The following is a 14,298-nucleotide window of genomic DNA, read 5'->3' on the forward strand; positions in this document are numbered from 1 at the left end:
GGTCTAGAGAGTTAAGACAGATGAGTGAATATCCCATCCCCCATGGAGGGCAATATCATTTCTACATCCTGAGGAGATGGAGGCCTACATTCCTGCATCCTAAAGGAGAGATACAGATCTGTCACAGGGCTGATGAGCAAAATGCTCTCAAGATTGTTTCCCCTTCCCCAATAAAGGTGCAAACCAAACCAGTTCACCTGAGAAAGCCCGCAAATCCATAACCAATGAGAAAAACCTACCTAACCCAGAGTTAGAATGTCCATTAAAAACCCCAGCCTTCACCTCAACAGTGAGCTACCAGCTTCCAGGCTCCACTGCAGTACCTTAGCTGTAGCCTTTCTTTTCTCTCTAATAAATCCTACTTTATATACTGGCTTTGGGTCATCATTCAGCCGCCTCGCAAGCCAGTTCTCTGGCCTGTGAAGGCAAGGACCCTTGACACCGGCACGTAACAGTCTCATTACTTTTGAATAGCAATTTTTCTTTAATTTCATGCTTCTTATTTCAACTTACTTGCCTAATGTCAATATAGGTTTAAGGGTAATTCATGTTTTTAAAGATTATCTCATATTATAATTAGTCGTCATTGAAAATTGTCAAATATAGGTAGATGCATTTTTTTCAGATGGATATATAAACTACATTTTCCAACTTGATAATTACAGTTTCCAGCTCTCTTTACATTATATCTCTATCTTGACTCAACTTGCAATGGCAGTTGTTATTATTTCTTTAAATTCACTATGCTACCTTCTGTTTGTTTCTGTAACTGGAATATTAGATAATTAAGTAGTTTTATTTACTTATTTAAAGGAAACAATTTAAGTGATGAAGGAGCTTTTGAAAATGAACTTGATGCATCATTCTAAAAAGAAATTTATTTTCTAGAGTAGAAGCAAGAATACTATTGAAGATACAGCAGTGTCCAGTCACACACTCCCCCATTCGTAGTTTTTCTTTCCCTGGTTTCAGTTTCTTACAGGGAACGGCTGTTCAAAAATATTAAATGAAAAAAATCTCATAGATAAACAATTCAGAAAGTTTGAATTGTGCACCATTCTGAGTACCATGACGAAATCTCACACAATCCTGCTCATTATCACCTGACTCATGAGTCATCTCTGTGCGGCTAGCTCATCCTAGCTACTTGTCCATGGTCCATTGGTTACTTAGCAGCTACCTCAGTTACCAGATCCACTGGCAGAGTATGGCCACTCTTATGTTATGGCAAATGCTATGCCAACATGCCTACATCATTCCCTTTACTTCATTTCTTCTCACAGGCATTAAGTTATTTCACATTATTATAAGAAGGATGAGAGCACTGCTAAGACATTTTGTGAACAAAACCACTGTAACATAGCTTTTTATTACTATATATTGTTAGAAAGCATCCTATGTTTATTATTAGTTATTGTTGTCAATCTCTTATTGTGCCTCATTTATGAGTTAAACTTTTTGCTAGGTACATACATATACCAAATATATTGTATCTGCAGAGATTGGTACTCTTCATTTCAGGATCCCCTGGGGGGCTTGGAATGAATGTATCCCCTCTGTATTTGAGAGTTTAACTTACTTTCTTGTGTTCTGTATGATAAATGTGAACAATTGCATAAATATCTGAAATTTTGATTTATGACCATGTCTGATATTATTGATCAATGTATAAAATCTGCTAGTATATTTTTGTTACTCATGTGAGATTTCAGAAATTGAATTGGAGTTACAATAAGCTGACAACTGCATGGTTAATATAGCCGATCAAAATGTGTCTGTTATACTATAACCATTTTTGTATTTGGCCTTTCTGAAAAATAGGGAGGATTTACTTGAGAGAAACATTTATGCCCTTTGAGTAAATTACTGCATTCACTAGAGTTGTTTTAAACATGTCAACTAATTATAAAATTATTACACAAAGTGGATTAGGTTTAATTACCAATTCTCTTCACCTTCCTCACTGAACAGTATTTAAAATTGTATCATTGTCCCTGGATTGTGTTCAGCCGTCTTCTTACCACCTCAAACCAAGGGATTTTTAACTGACTTATAAAACCCCTTGCTTGGTTTACTGTGAGGATTTTTTCCTCAGGATGTTTTAATACACTTCACAGTGTCATTTTTATGAGGACACATAGGAGAAATTTCTCTCTGGTGTTTGTAGCAGAACAAACATGCTTTTTGTAGGTAGCTGATTTGCTTTTGCCTTGTGGTACTGTGAATAACAAACTTCATTGTTATTTCCTCTTTATAGTGGTTCCTAGAAAGCTTAGAGGCAAATATGTGACCCACCTCCAGTAGAGTCGATGGGTGTATTTTACTTCTGATTGCACCTTCTTTTCTAAATTTATTTACCTTTGCTTTACTTTTCTCCTGAATTTTAAATGTACTTTAGCTTGCTATAAATTATTTGTCTTTGTTCTATACTTCAAATATTTTCTGGAACAATATTGGCATGTAACTAAAACAATAAATCATAAATGTTCCTCATATAAAAAGTTGTTGAGTGTTAGTTTAAAATTTTTCTCTGCTCTATGGTGCCTGAGCAAGGCAAGATAATTAAATTTTGCTAATGTAACAAATGAAGCCAAAATTTAGTGACTTAACACTAAACTCCAAGAGCATATATCCTCATTCATGTCATCATCTGAATCAGATATTCAGCGTGAAGTCTTCTACAGGATATTGCAAGTGTCATCGTCTTCTTGAGCCTCCTGGAAGTTCTTCCGCTCAGTCCTCTGAATTAACCCTGCCAACATGCTGGCAAAGAGAAAATAGAGGCTTAAGCAGTATGTTTCAAGGACAGGTCTTAGGCAGCATACACTGCTCTTGTCCACATTTTGTCATTCAAAACCTATCACCCACTACCACCAAAATGCAGGAGGTCTGTAGAATATGGAGTTTCTGTGTGTCTGCGAGGAAGTTGAAAATGGCTTGGTTGAACACATTGGCGTCTCCTACATGGAGAACTTCATTTCTTTCTGGGGTGGTCAGATATCATTGTGGGTCCTTACTACAATGGCTCATGATTCTTTTGGGTGGTTTTTCTGCTTCTATATATTTCTCCAAGGTTGTATACTCCAAGCAGCACCCTGTAGCTTGGAATGAGACTAATCGGAGTTCAAATCCAAGATCTATCACAACTACTTAGTTTGGGCAAGCTGTATGACTTCCTTCATTTTAAAATGGGGACAATAACATTAGCTACTTTCTAGAGTTCTTAGAAAGGGTAATTAAAATATTTTCTATTTTAAAGTGTTCTGTTAGCAAACAACCCCAATAACAATCCCCTCCTAGGGTCTCTCCCATATACCAACTATTAAATAACTTTTTCTCTTTGTTTGGTAGATTCCCATTAGGATGTATAGGTCTAAAACTAGGTCTAAAAGTCTGATCTATAACTAGACTAGGAAATCTCTGAGGGCAAGGAGTTTTATTTATTCTGATCACTGTTGTATCTACCTTAAGTATCTTGCATGAAGACATTTGATGTTTGCTGAAAACAATGAGAATAAAGTGGCAGTTTGAATTTAAATCAGATAATGATTTACTTCGTTTTGTGTGTGAGGTTATGATTTGTTTTTCAAAATCAACTTCATTCAGGCATAACTGACATGCAATAAAACATATCTACTTTGAGTATACTACTCAAGGAGTTTGACCACTCTCAACACCTACTAGGCAACACCACAAATTAAGACAGAATGTTTCAACCACCTGTGATTTATTTAATATAATTTTAATTATATGTATTTATAGGTTTCAGTATGGCAATTTTATACATATATACAATGTGAAATAGTCAAGCCACAAATTCTTTTTATTTATATATTTTTAAATGATTGATGATTGAGGACTGTAGCACTGATGCATGGCTGTTCTTAACATTGAACTATTGATATTTTGGGTCAGACAATTCCTTGCTGAGGGAATGTTCTGTATGTTATAAGACATTTAGCTGTAATCCTGGTTTCTGCCCACTAGAAGCCAATATCATCATCCACCTCATCTCTCTTCCATTAATGATAACCCAACATGTATCCAGATATTGCCAAACATTCCCTCAGGTGGCAATGCTCTGTGTTGAAATCCATCACTCTGCAGCCCTTTCTACAGGGCAATCTGAGTCAAGAGAACACATACCTGGTCTGAATCAATATTGCTACACCTACTGAGATCCAATGGTAGAATATTATGCCTTCCCTTGACTCAAATTAAGGCCCAATTACCTTGGGATCTTGCAGTCCACTGGCACAATACCTACTCCATTCTCTGCCATCAGTGTGTGCCATTCCTTGCCTAAGGTTTTGAAAATTTATAGCTTCTAGAGATCCTCCCCTTTGTTTCTCACAGTAGTACTAAAGCTTGCTTTGTTTTATCCCTACCTGTGAATATGTGCTCTGTAAGTCCCACTCATTTAGAAGGTAATGAACCTATCATTAGTTCTACCTTCAGAAATAGACAATTAGGTTTTAATTAAATGAGCATGTTAAATGATAAGCGTCATCGCATCTGGCAAGTAGTAATGCTCAATACACTGCTTTTCTGTGGTGCTGCCACTTCTGTTTTCCCTGCAGTGGGATCACTTTGTGCTAAGCTGGTCTTACCTCCTTCACATTACTTTTTCTCTGTGTCACTTGCTTTTGCATTAGTCTTCATGCCCCAAAGATTTCTTAAGAGTGCACCAAAGCACCTACTTTGTCTGCCTAGCTTCTTAGAACACCAACCACATATTTCACAGCTTTTGATGCAAGTTTTTTTTTTTTAACCAGCTCTCTAGGAAACCCCATCATCATATAATTGGAAAGAAGCTATTTTCCTGAGTATCACTACAAAGACCATTCTCTGAAGGAAAAATGTTAAAAACATCCTACCTATAGATTTCTAGTTTTCTCACTGTCCTGTGTAGAAAAGCTTGTATTTCTTGTGTGCTCTTTTATCTAACAATGGTAAAGAGAGTATTTGATTTAAAGCATATACTTCAGCTCATTTATTGTGAGTTGGAGAAACCAAATCATGGAGGGAAATTTGAATTTGGAAGCTTGTTAAAGAAGTACAAATTATTATTATGAAAACTATTATTTGTTATTATGTTCATTATTCTATTCTGTATGATTCATTCTGTATTGATGTATTATATATAATTTAAAATCTGTGGACATTATATGAACTTGGAAAAGTTGATCAAAGTGGTTGTTGAACAAACCTCTGTTTACACTCATGTGACATACTCATCATCATAAATTTGGCTATTGAAATTCCATATGCAGAAATATATGATGCAAAAATTCCTTTTGTTCAACCTAATTTGTCAGTAGGTATTTTCCAGTTCAGAAACTCAAAAGCAGATATTGTTTTCTTCCTTTCTTTTTGCATTGTTGCAGAAATTCTATCCTGAAAAGAAATAGTGGGAGAGGGTGAATGGTTCAGGACCATTTATGGTTAATATAAAATAGTTGATGAATTGAAAGTCTTTCTCCTATGATACAGGTCTTTTCTATAGAAAATAACTACATCTGAAAGCAGTCTTGGTATGTATTGAGGAACCAGACAAACACAACCTCATGAGAATAAAAAATACAACTACTTTTACTATCATTCTCAAGAGGAAAGTAAAACCTTTGATTTAAAACTAAAGATGAAGACTTAGATATGTAGTAAAATGACAAATAAGAATTTGAATTAAATTTATAGTTTAAGACCTTTCTAGGAGGCAAAATTACCTGGAGGAAGTGTACAGGAGTGATACCTGGAAGTCACAAAGATTAAGGAGAGACTAATTAGAACAAAATGCAAAATGTAAAAAGACAATTTTCTGTTGACCTGCATTATTTCATTTAGAATAATCTCTCTCTTTCTTCCTCTTCTTCTCCTTTTTCTTCTTCTTCCTTCCCTTCTTTCGTTGGGAATTTTGTGGGAAATAAAAAAGATGTAAAGTAGGAACCACTTAAGAACTTTAAAGAACTTGGAACTCTTAAGAAAAAAATGACAGAAACAGGTGCTAAAAACTCAGAATGCCAAATTTAAATACATTAGGAAAATAATACGGTAGATTCCAATGTCTGAAAACATAAAGACCAAAATGCCTGACAAAGTGAGTCAATAGTTATAATGATGTGATAGGAGAAAAACATATCATTCCTTCCTACTTTGGGGCCAAGTCAATCATCTTCTTTTCAAAGAAAATGCCCTACTCTTTCTGAATCTAACCTGGTTCTTCTCAATCTCAATGCTGCCATCAGTGGAAACTTTTAACAACACATGATCTCATGAAACCACAAACTCAGCCTGAATAAAAGTGAATGGCTTATCTTGGTAAAATCCCATCTTTACCACAAATTTACATTTCACAGATGCATTCTCACTCCTGGTCACTCTTGTCCAGAACTTAAGAGTTGTCTTGGATACCTTTTTCCCCATTCTGTTTCCAAAGCATTCAGAACTTAATTGGAATAAGGGGATACAGGTAGATACAGGAAAAGTATAGTATATTCAAAATAACTAGAAACATGAGTTGTCTATAGTTGCACAGGGGCCATGTTAAGTGGATATCCCAGGGCAGGCATAAAGCCTGGTTGTTTCTACCTTATTCTAAGTGGAAGGATGAAAAGAAAGTACACGTTTTGAGTTGCTAGAAGAAAGTCAGGAACTTTACCAGCTTGACTTTCTAGCTTCTGTCTTCAGGATCATAGCCCACTGTGAATGAAAACAGTAAAAACGATAAACAGAACAGTTACATATAGAAAAGTTGCCATTAGATCTTTCAATTTCTGAGCTCTATGCTAGTTCCTCACTGTTCTAACTCTTTTCTTATATACCCCACTTCAGGATTCCAGGAAGTACAGTTTTTCCTTGGTATAAAAAAAGGGCTTTAGTAAGATATAAAATTAATGCATTTAAAACAGTTGACATTATATTAGAGTGTTAATGTTCTCTAAAGAATTTTCAATTTCACAGCAATTAAGGCCTAAGCAAATGAAATAAAGAGTCCACAGATAATTTCAGAAAACATGAAGAGAAGGAAGGGTCTTTGTCTTGTGTTTGGTTAATCAGGAGAGATAGTTCTGGACAAAGTTTAAACACTCAGGTGGTTTCTGTACCATGTTAGTGTTATGAAGTTTGGAGAGGGCTGGGCATGGTGGCTCAAACCAATAAAATCCCAGCTACTTGGGAGGCAGAGATTGTGAGGATCCCAGTTTGAGTTAACCCCAGGCAAAAAGTTAGCAAGATCCCACCTCAACAATCAATCCAGGCATGGTGACGCATATCTGCAATCACAGATACGAGGGATACAGAAGTATGAGGTCCTGAGAGATCCTGAGTCCCAAACCCAGCACCACTTAAAAAGAGAGAAAGGAAGGAAGGAAGGAAGGAAGGAAGGAAGGAAGGAAGGAAGGAAGGAAGGAAGGAAGGAAGGAAGAAAGAAAGAAAGAAAGGAAAAGAAAATGTATTTCTTTCTTTGGCATGGGTACAACTATGAAATTTACATATTGTGATATAAATTTATAATGGATTTTTAGGCATCTGGAATAACTAGCATTTTTAATAGCAATGTTGAAACAACTAAACAGTTTCTATTCATCCACATTGAATAGAAAGGTACTTTAAACTTGAAAAGACAAATAAATATGATGTTTTAAATTTTAATACAATTTCAGAATTTATAACTATTTTAAATAATTTTTACCATTCCAAATACATTATTACAAAAATAAAATTTTAAGGAGCAATTAAAGCTACCCACATAGAATATTAAGCTTTGGTTATATCATATAAGATGTTATAAAACAAATAACAGAATAATCCTCAAATATCAAAAAGTGACAAAAGTGAAACATGGAGTTTTATCAAATCTTTTTCTTCTGAGACATGCAGATAATAGAAATAAAGAAATAGTCTTAGTGCTACAGTTTACTTCACTATTGTCTATACAAGTGAGCATATAATGAAGTTTAAAATTATATAAAAAGTCTACAGAAACTAAATATTCTAAAAGAAGTAATCAAAACAATTTTTCTTGAATGCATTTATTTTAAATATTCATTAGCTGATTTTAAAATGGAAATATAGATTTTTAGCATATTTAAATTTTTCAATATTGAATGTATTTTTTTTAATAATAATTAGTCTAAAGACCAAAGTTATGGGTTCTAAATTCATTGATTTTTAGTTGAAAGAAAAAAAAAAAGGATGAAGTTTACCTTTTCAAATTTTATTAGTAAAACTTATAATGTGTTTTAGATACTTGCAAATAAGATGGGCATCAGTACTGAAACAAAAACAAATGGAGTATGAAATTTCATTATTTTATACAGGCAAAAACTTTGTTGGCTTTACATAAATATTTCTTAATTATGAAATATCATTTTTTATTATTGTTGTGCTAAGTGGGGGTGCATTGGAGTACTTGCAAAAGTTCTTACAATATATCAAATATACCATATTTGATTTCACCCCCTCTGCTGCTCTTTTTCATCCCTTCTCCCCCAATTCCCAGAACAGTCTCAGCAGTTATCATTTTGCATTTACTTATATGTGTATACATTATTGGGACCTCCCCTGTTCCACCCTCTTGTTCTCTGTTTTGTAGAAGGAAAAAACCATAAGATAGTAAGAAAAACATGGCATTTTTGCTAGTTTGAGATAAAGATATAGCAAGATTCCTTGTGTTGTTTCCATGCACATATGTATTATAACCCAGATTAGTTCATCTCTACCAGACCTCTTCACTACTCCTTAGTCCCCATTCCGTGGTGGCCTCGGCCAGTTTAAGATAACTATATTTATTTCTATACAGTGAGCACATTCACCACCTTCAGGTTTTTGGTTTCCTTCTCTTGCCCTACCCTTCCTGTGCGTCCTCCCCTTGGTATGACCTGTGCCCAATAATATTACTGCATTCATTTTAGGTTTATAATCTGTATATGAGGGAGAGCATACCATTTTCGGCCTTCTGAGCCTGGCTAACTTTGCTTAAGATGATGTTCTCCAGTTTCATACATTTACCCACAAATGACAAAAATTCATTCTTCTTTGTGACTGAATAAAATTCCATTGTGTACAAATATCAGATTTTCTAAATTGATCATTGGTAGAGGGCCAATGATTGGTTATTTCCATAGCTTGGTTATTGTGAATATTGCCATAAACATGGGTGTGCGGGTGCATTTGTAGTAACTTGACTCACATTCCTTTGGGTATATCCCTAGACTGACATTGCTGGATCGTTAGCAGATCTAGTTTTAGATTTTCAAGGAGCCTCTATATTTTTTTCCATAGTGGTTGTAATAGCTTACATTCCCACCAGAAGTGTATGAGGGTTCCTTTTTCTCCAGATCCTTCAACATTTGTTATTGATTGTGTTGTTGATGGTAGGCATTCTGACAGGAGTGAGGTGGAATCTCACTCCTATGTGGTTTTGATTTGCATTTCCTTCATGGCCAGGGTGGTGACTATTTTTTCATGTGTCTTTTAGCCATTTGGACGTCTTCTTTGAAAAAGTGGTGTTTACCTCAGTTGCCCATTTTTTTTTTTTTGGGTCATTGGTTGTTTGGGGGTATAGTTTTTTTAGCTCCATGTATATTCTGGTTATCAGTTCCTTGTCTGATGGATAGTTAACAAAGATTTTCTCCCATTCTGTGGGTGGCCTGTTCAATTTACAGACCATTTTTTTTGTTGTGCAGAAGCTTTTTAATTTCATGTGGTCCCATTTGTCAATCCTTTCTCTTAGTTGCTGAGCCACTTGTGTTCTATTGAGGAAGTCCTTGCCTAGTTTCAAGGTTTCAGGTCTTATATTAAGGTCCTTAATCCACTTTGAGTTGATATGAGTACAGGGTGACAGGCATGGATCTAGTTTCAGTTTTCTGCAGGCAGATTATGAGTTTTCTCTGCAACATTTGCTGAAGAGTCTGTTTTTTTTCCATCGTATGTTTTTGGCACTTTTGTTGAAAATTAGGTGAGCATAGCTGCATGCTGCATGGATTCATATTGGGGTCCTCTATTCTTCTCCACTTGTGTCTGGTTTTGTGCCAGTACCATGCTATTTTTATTGCTATGGCTCTTGTAGAATAGTTTGAAATTAGGTATTGTGATACATCCAGTGTTGGTCTTTTTTGTTCAGTATTACCTTGGTTATTTGCAGTTTTTGTGTTTCCAAATGAACTTTAGGGTATATTTTTCAATCTCTGTGATAAAAGTCATTGGAATTTTGATGGGAATTGCATTGAACATGCAGATTGCTTTTGGAAGTATGGCCATTTTTATTATGTCGATTCTGCCAATCCATGAGCATGGGAGGTCTTTCCACTTTCTGTACTCTTCCTTGATCTCTTTCTTTAATGGTTTGTAGTTCTCCTTGTAGAAGTCATTTATATCCTTTGTTAAGTTTATTCCTAGGTAGTTGATTTTTTTGAGGCTATTGTAAATGAAATTGTTTTCCTATATTCTTTCTTAATCTTCTCATTATTGGTGTATAGGAAGAATACTGATTTTTGTAAGTTAATTTTGTATCCTGCTACTTTACTGAAGATGTTTATGGTGTCTAGGAGTTTTTGAGTGCATTTTTTCATGTCTTTAAAGTATAAAATCATGTCATCTGTAAATAAGGATAGTTCGACTGCTCCTTCATGTACTTGTATTCCTTTTATTTCTTCTTCTTGCCTTATTGCTCTGTCTAGAAATTCGAGGACTAGGTTGAACAGAAGTGGGGAAAGTGGGCACCATTGTCTCATTTAAGGGAAATAGTTTCAGGTTTTCCCCATTAAGTATGCCATTGCCCGTAGGTTTGTCATGTATAGTTTTTATAATGTTGAGGTACATTCCTTCTATTCCTAGTTTCCTCAGTGCTTTTACCATGAAATGGAGTTGAATCTTATTACTTTTCTGTGTCTGTGTCTATTGACATGGTCAAGTGGTTTTTGTCTTTGCTTCTATTAATGTTCTGTGTTACATTTAATGATTTGCATATGTTGAAGCTTTCCTGCATCCCGGGGATGAATACAATTTGGTACTGATGTATAATCTTTTGTACATGTTGTTGTATTTGGTTTGCCATTATTTTATTGAGGATTTTTGCATTGATGTTTATTAAGGAGATTGGCCTGTAGTTCTCCTTTTTGGATGTGTCCTTGTCTGGTTTTGGGATGAGAGTAATATTGGCTTCATAAAATGTGTTAGGCAGTGTTCCTTCCTTTTCTATGTTGTGGAACAGTTTAAGGAGAGTTGGTATCAGTTCTTCATGAAAGGTCTGATAGAATTCAGCAGAGAATCCATCAGGTCTTGGACTTTTCTTTTTTGGGAGACTCTTTATTGCTGCTTCAATTTCATTTTGTTATACATCTATTCAGGTGATTAATATCCTTTATATGTCATTTGTTTTTTCTCTCTTACAACCTTTGATATTCTTCTCTGTTCTCTGTGCTACTTGTTTTAATGATAATATGCCATGGAGAGGTTCTGTTTTGGTCAAGTCTGTTTGTTGTCCTGGAGCCTTCTTGTACTTGAATGGACAACTCTTTCTTGAGATTTGGAAAATTTTGTGCTATTATTTTGTTGAACATACTACATATATCCTTTTGGCTTGTACCTCTTCTCCTTCTTCAATGCCCATGATTCTCAGGTTTGGTCTTTTGATGGAGTTACTGAGTTTTTGCATATTCCTTTCATAGCTCTTGACTTGTTTGACTAAGAGTTCTTCTGTTTCTTCTTTAATATCTATTTTATCTTTGAGCTCTCAGATACTGTCTTCCACTTGTTCTAGTCTGTTAGAGTGGCCTCCAATGTATTTTGATTTTGACTAAAGGGACCTTTTATTTCCAGGATTTCTGTTTTCTGAGATTTTCCATATCTTTGTTTATCTCCTCTTTCATGTCTTGTGTTATCTTTTTTATTTCATATATTTCTTTTTTTTAATAGTCTCCTTTGTTTCACTTTGTTGTTTGTTGAAATCCTTTCTGAGTTTATTTAGTTGTATCTGTGTCTTCTTAAGTTTTTTATTTGTGACGTCTTGATATTTTTGAGTGCATCTTGTACTTTCTGGTTAACTGTGTTGTAGCTTCTCTATGACTTTTGCAGTGATCTCATCCAAGAATTCCTCTCTGAGAGATTTTTTTTGTGGGTGTCACTGAACTCATTAGTAACATTTATCATTGTTTTGTTGGTGTCAGGAACTGGGTATTCAACTTCTTCATTTCCCACTAAATCCTCTATTGAATTGTTTTTTGAGGAGTGTAGTTTCCTTGTCTTCTTCTTCCCCCCATTGTTGTAATTGGTGCTATGCAACTTGATTGACTTGTTGGTGGTTTTAATTGCCTGTTTTCTCTCCCTTGACTTAATTTTTGTGTTGTGACTGGCTTAGTTGTTAGCTAGGTTGTTGTGCTACTTCTGTCCCTGGCCTGGAGGTATAAATTAGCAATAATAAATTCACAGGTTCAATGCCAGACCAGCTTTTTACTTACTATATAGAAAACCCCTGGTGATGATGTCTATAAACAGTGGGAGTTGGAGTATAATGGTTGTTTGATAGAAACTTGGGTAATTTGTAAAGGTGAGGTGGGTAAGGGAATGGGTATGGTAGCTTCTGTGTTTTGGAGCCCTTGTTTGTATTTGGGTATAGTTCCTCTGTTGTAGTAGAAGGTGCTTGTGTCAGGGATTTCAGAGGGCTGGGGGTATGTACAGTTGTTACGGTAGATTGTAAATGTGTAGGAGGGATGGGTAATGGGGTGACAAGTTGGGGAAGGCAAGGCAAAGATGGGGGAGAGAGTGATGAGAAGGGGCAAAATGAATAGTTGGGGGGAAAATAATAGGTTGTAGTACAAGAAAGGGAGAGAAAGTGAAGGGCATAATAGGGATAGGAAAATAGTAATTATAAAATTAATAGTACAAAAAACCCCAGGTACAACAACAAAAAATTCAATCAGCTTGGCAAAAGTTCTGGACTTATTCCTTTGGCATCCAATCCTGGTATTGGCCCTTGGTATTCTGGGCCATGTGGGGAAAGGTGCAGACCCTCTTGTCCAACAGTTTGGGGTAGGAGATGGCTGAAGGTTTTCTTTTTTTTCTTTTTTCTGCCTGCTTTCCTTGCTCTTACGGGCCTTCTGTTACAAGCAGGAGTTGTGAGGTGGTCTCATCAAACAGCTGGCTTGTGAGCAGCATTTGGTTCTCTTTGTCCACAGGGCAGGTTGCAATTGGGACCCAAGGTAACTGACTACCAGTTAGTGCAAAGTGGTCCAATATGTTCTTGTTTCCAGGAGGTAACAACTGTGTTGCCCCACTGCTGAATCTCTGTCTGGTCAACTCCTTCCCCAGTAAGGTGGGAGAAATTCAGTTTTGAGTATTTCCCTCAGTCCTATTGAAAGGATGTGCCCTTTGCCCCAGCAGATCCCCATAGCAGAAACCAGTAAAGCCAGCACAGGATGCCCCGTGCAGGATAAGATAAACAGGATGGGGGCAGGTGGAATGTGAGGAATGTGAGGAATGTGAGCAGATTGCGAAAGACAACTAGAAGTACGTGCAAGATGTGCCCTGCCTGCTTGCTAAATGTAACCGTGTGTGCGAATACTGACCCTTGAATCTATAGGCTAAGAAGTAATGTACTTTTAAATGGATAGGCTGGAAATGTATGTGGTGTTACAAACTCATTGGCTATGTACTGTGCGGGCTTTTGCTGTAACGGCCGGTAGGGGCCTATATAAGATCTTCCCTAAAGAGGCTCAGGGTCTTGTCTGCCCAATCGGACCTGTGTGTCTGTGTGGGAGCTTGACCCTGGCTTGCCAGCTCAATAAACTCTGCTTTGTTGATTGCATTCACGCGTGACTCTCTGTCTCTTGGAGGAATAGGATTCTTGGACCCTAACATTTGGAGGCCCCAGCAAGATACCCTTTTTCGAGAAGGCAGACCGTCCACGAGAAAGCAGAGGTGATTCCAAGTCCTAGGCATTGGGAGAGTCTGAGATTCTCATTTGGAGGGAACTAATTGGTAGATGATTGTTCCCGTTTGGGCCGCGGCAGGGATTTGGCCAATCCCCGGGGAGATTCATTCTGGGAATCTCGTTAAGGGGACCACGAGGTCCTGCTGGGAGAGGCTTTCCTCTCATTTGGGCTTGAGCATTTCAGGAATCCTGGCACCAGGTGAAGAACTAATTGAACTGTTCGACCGACCACCCGTCAAGTGGACGCCTTTCGGCCTGATATCCAAATTGGAAGGTGAGGAGATTGAATGGGGTGTGCACCAGTGTGAGAGAAGGACTGGTCCAAGCGAGTGGTGGAGAGTGTTCTGTGTGTGTGGAGTTATTGTTGC

Source organism: Castor canadensis, chromosome 6, assembly GCF_047511655.1.
Source record: "Castor canadensis chromosome 6, mCasCan1.hap1v2, whole genome shotgun sequence".
In the NCBI taxonomy this organism is placed as follows: Eukaryota; Metazoa; Chordata; class Mammalia; order Rodentia; family Castoridae; genus Castor; species Castor canadensis.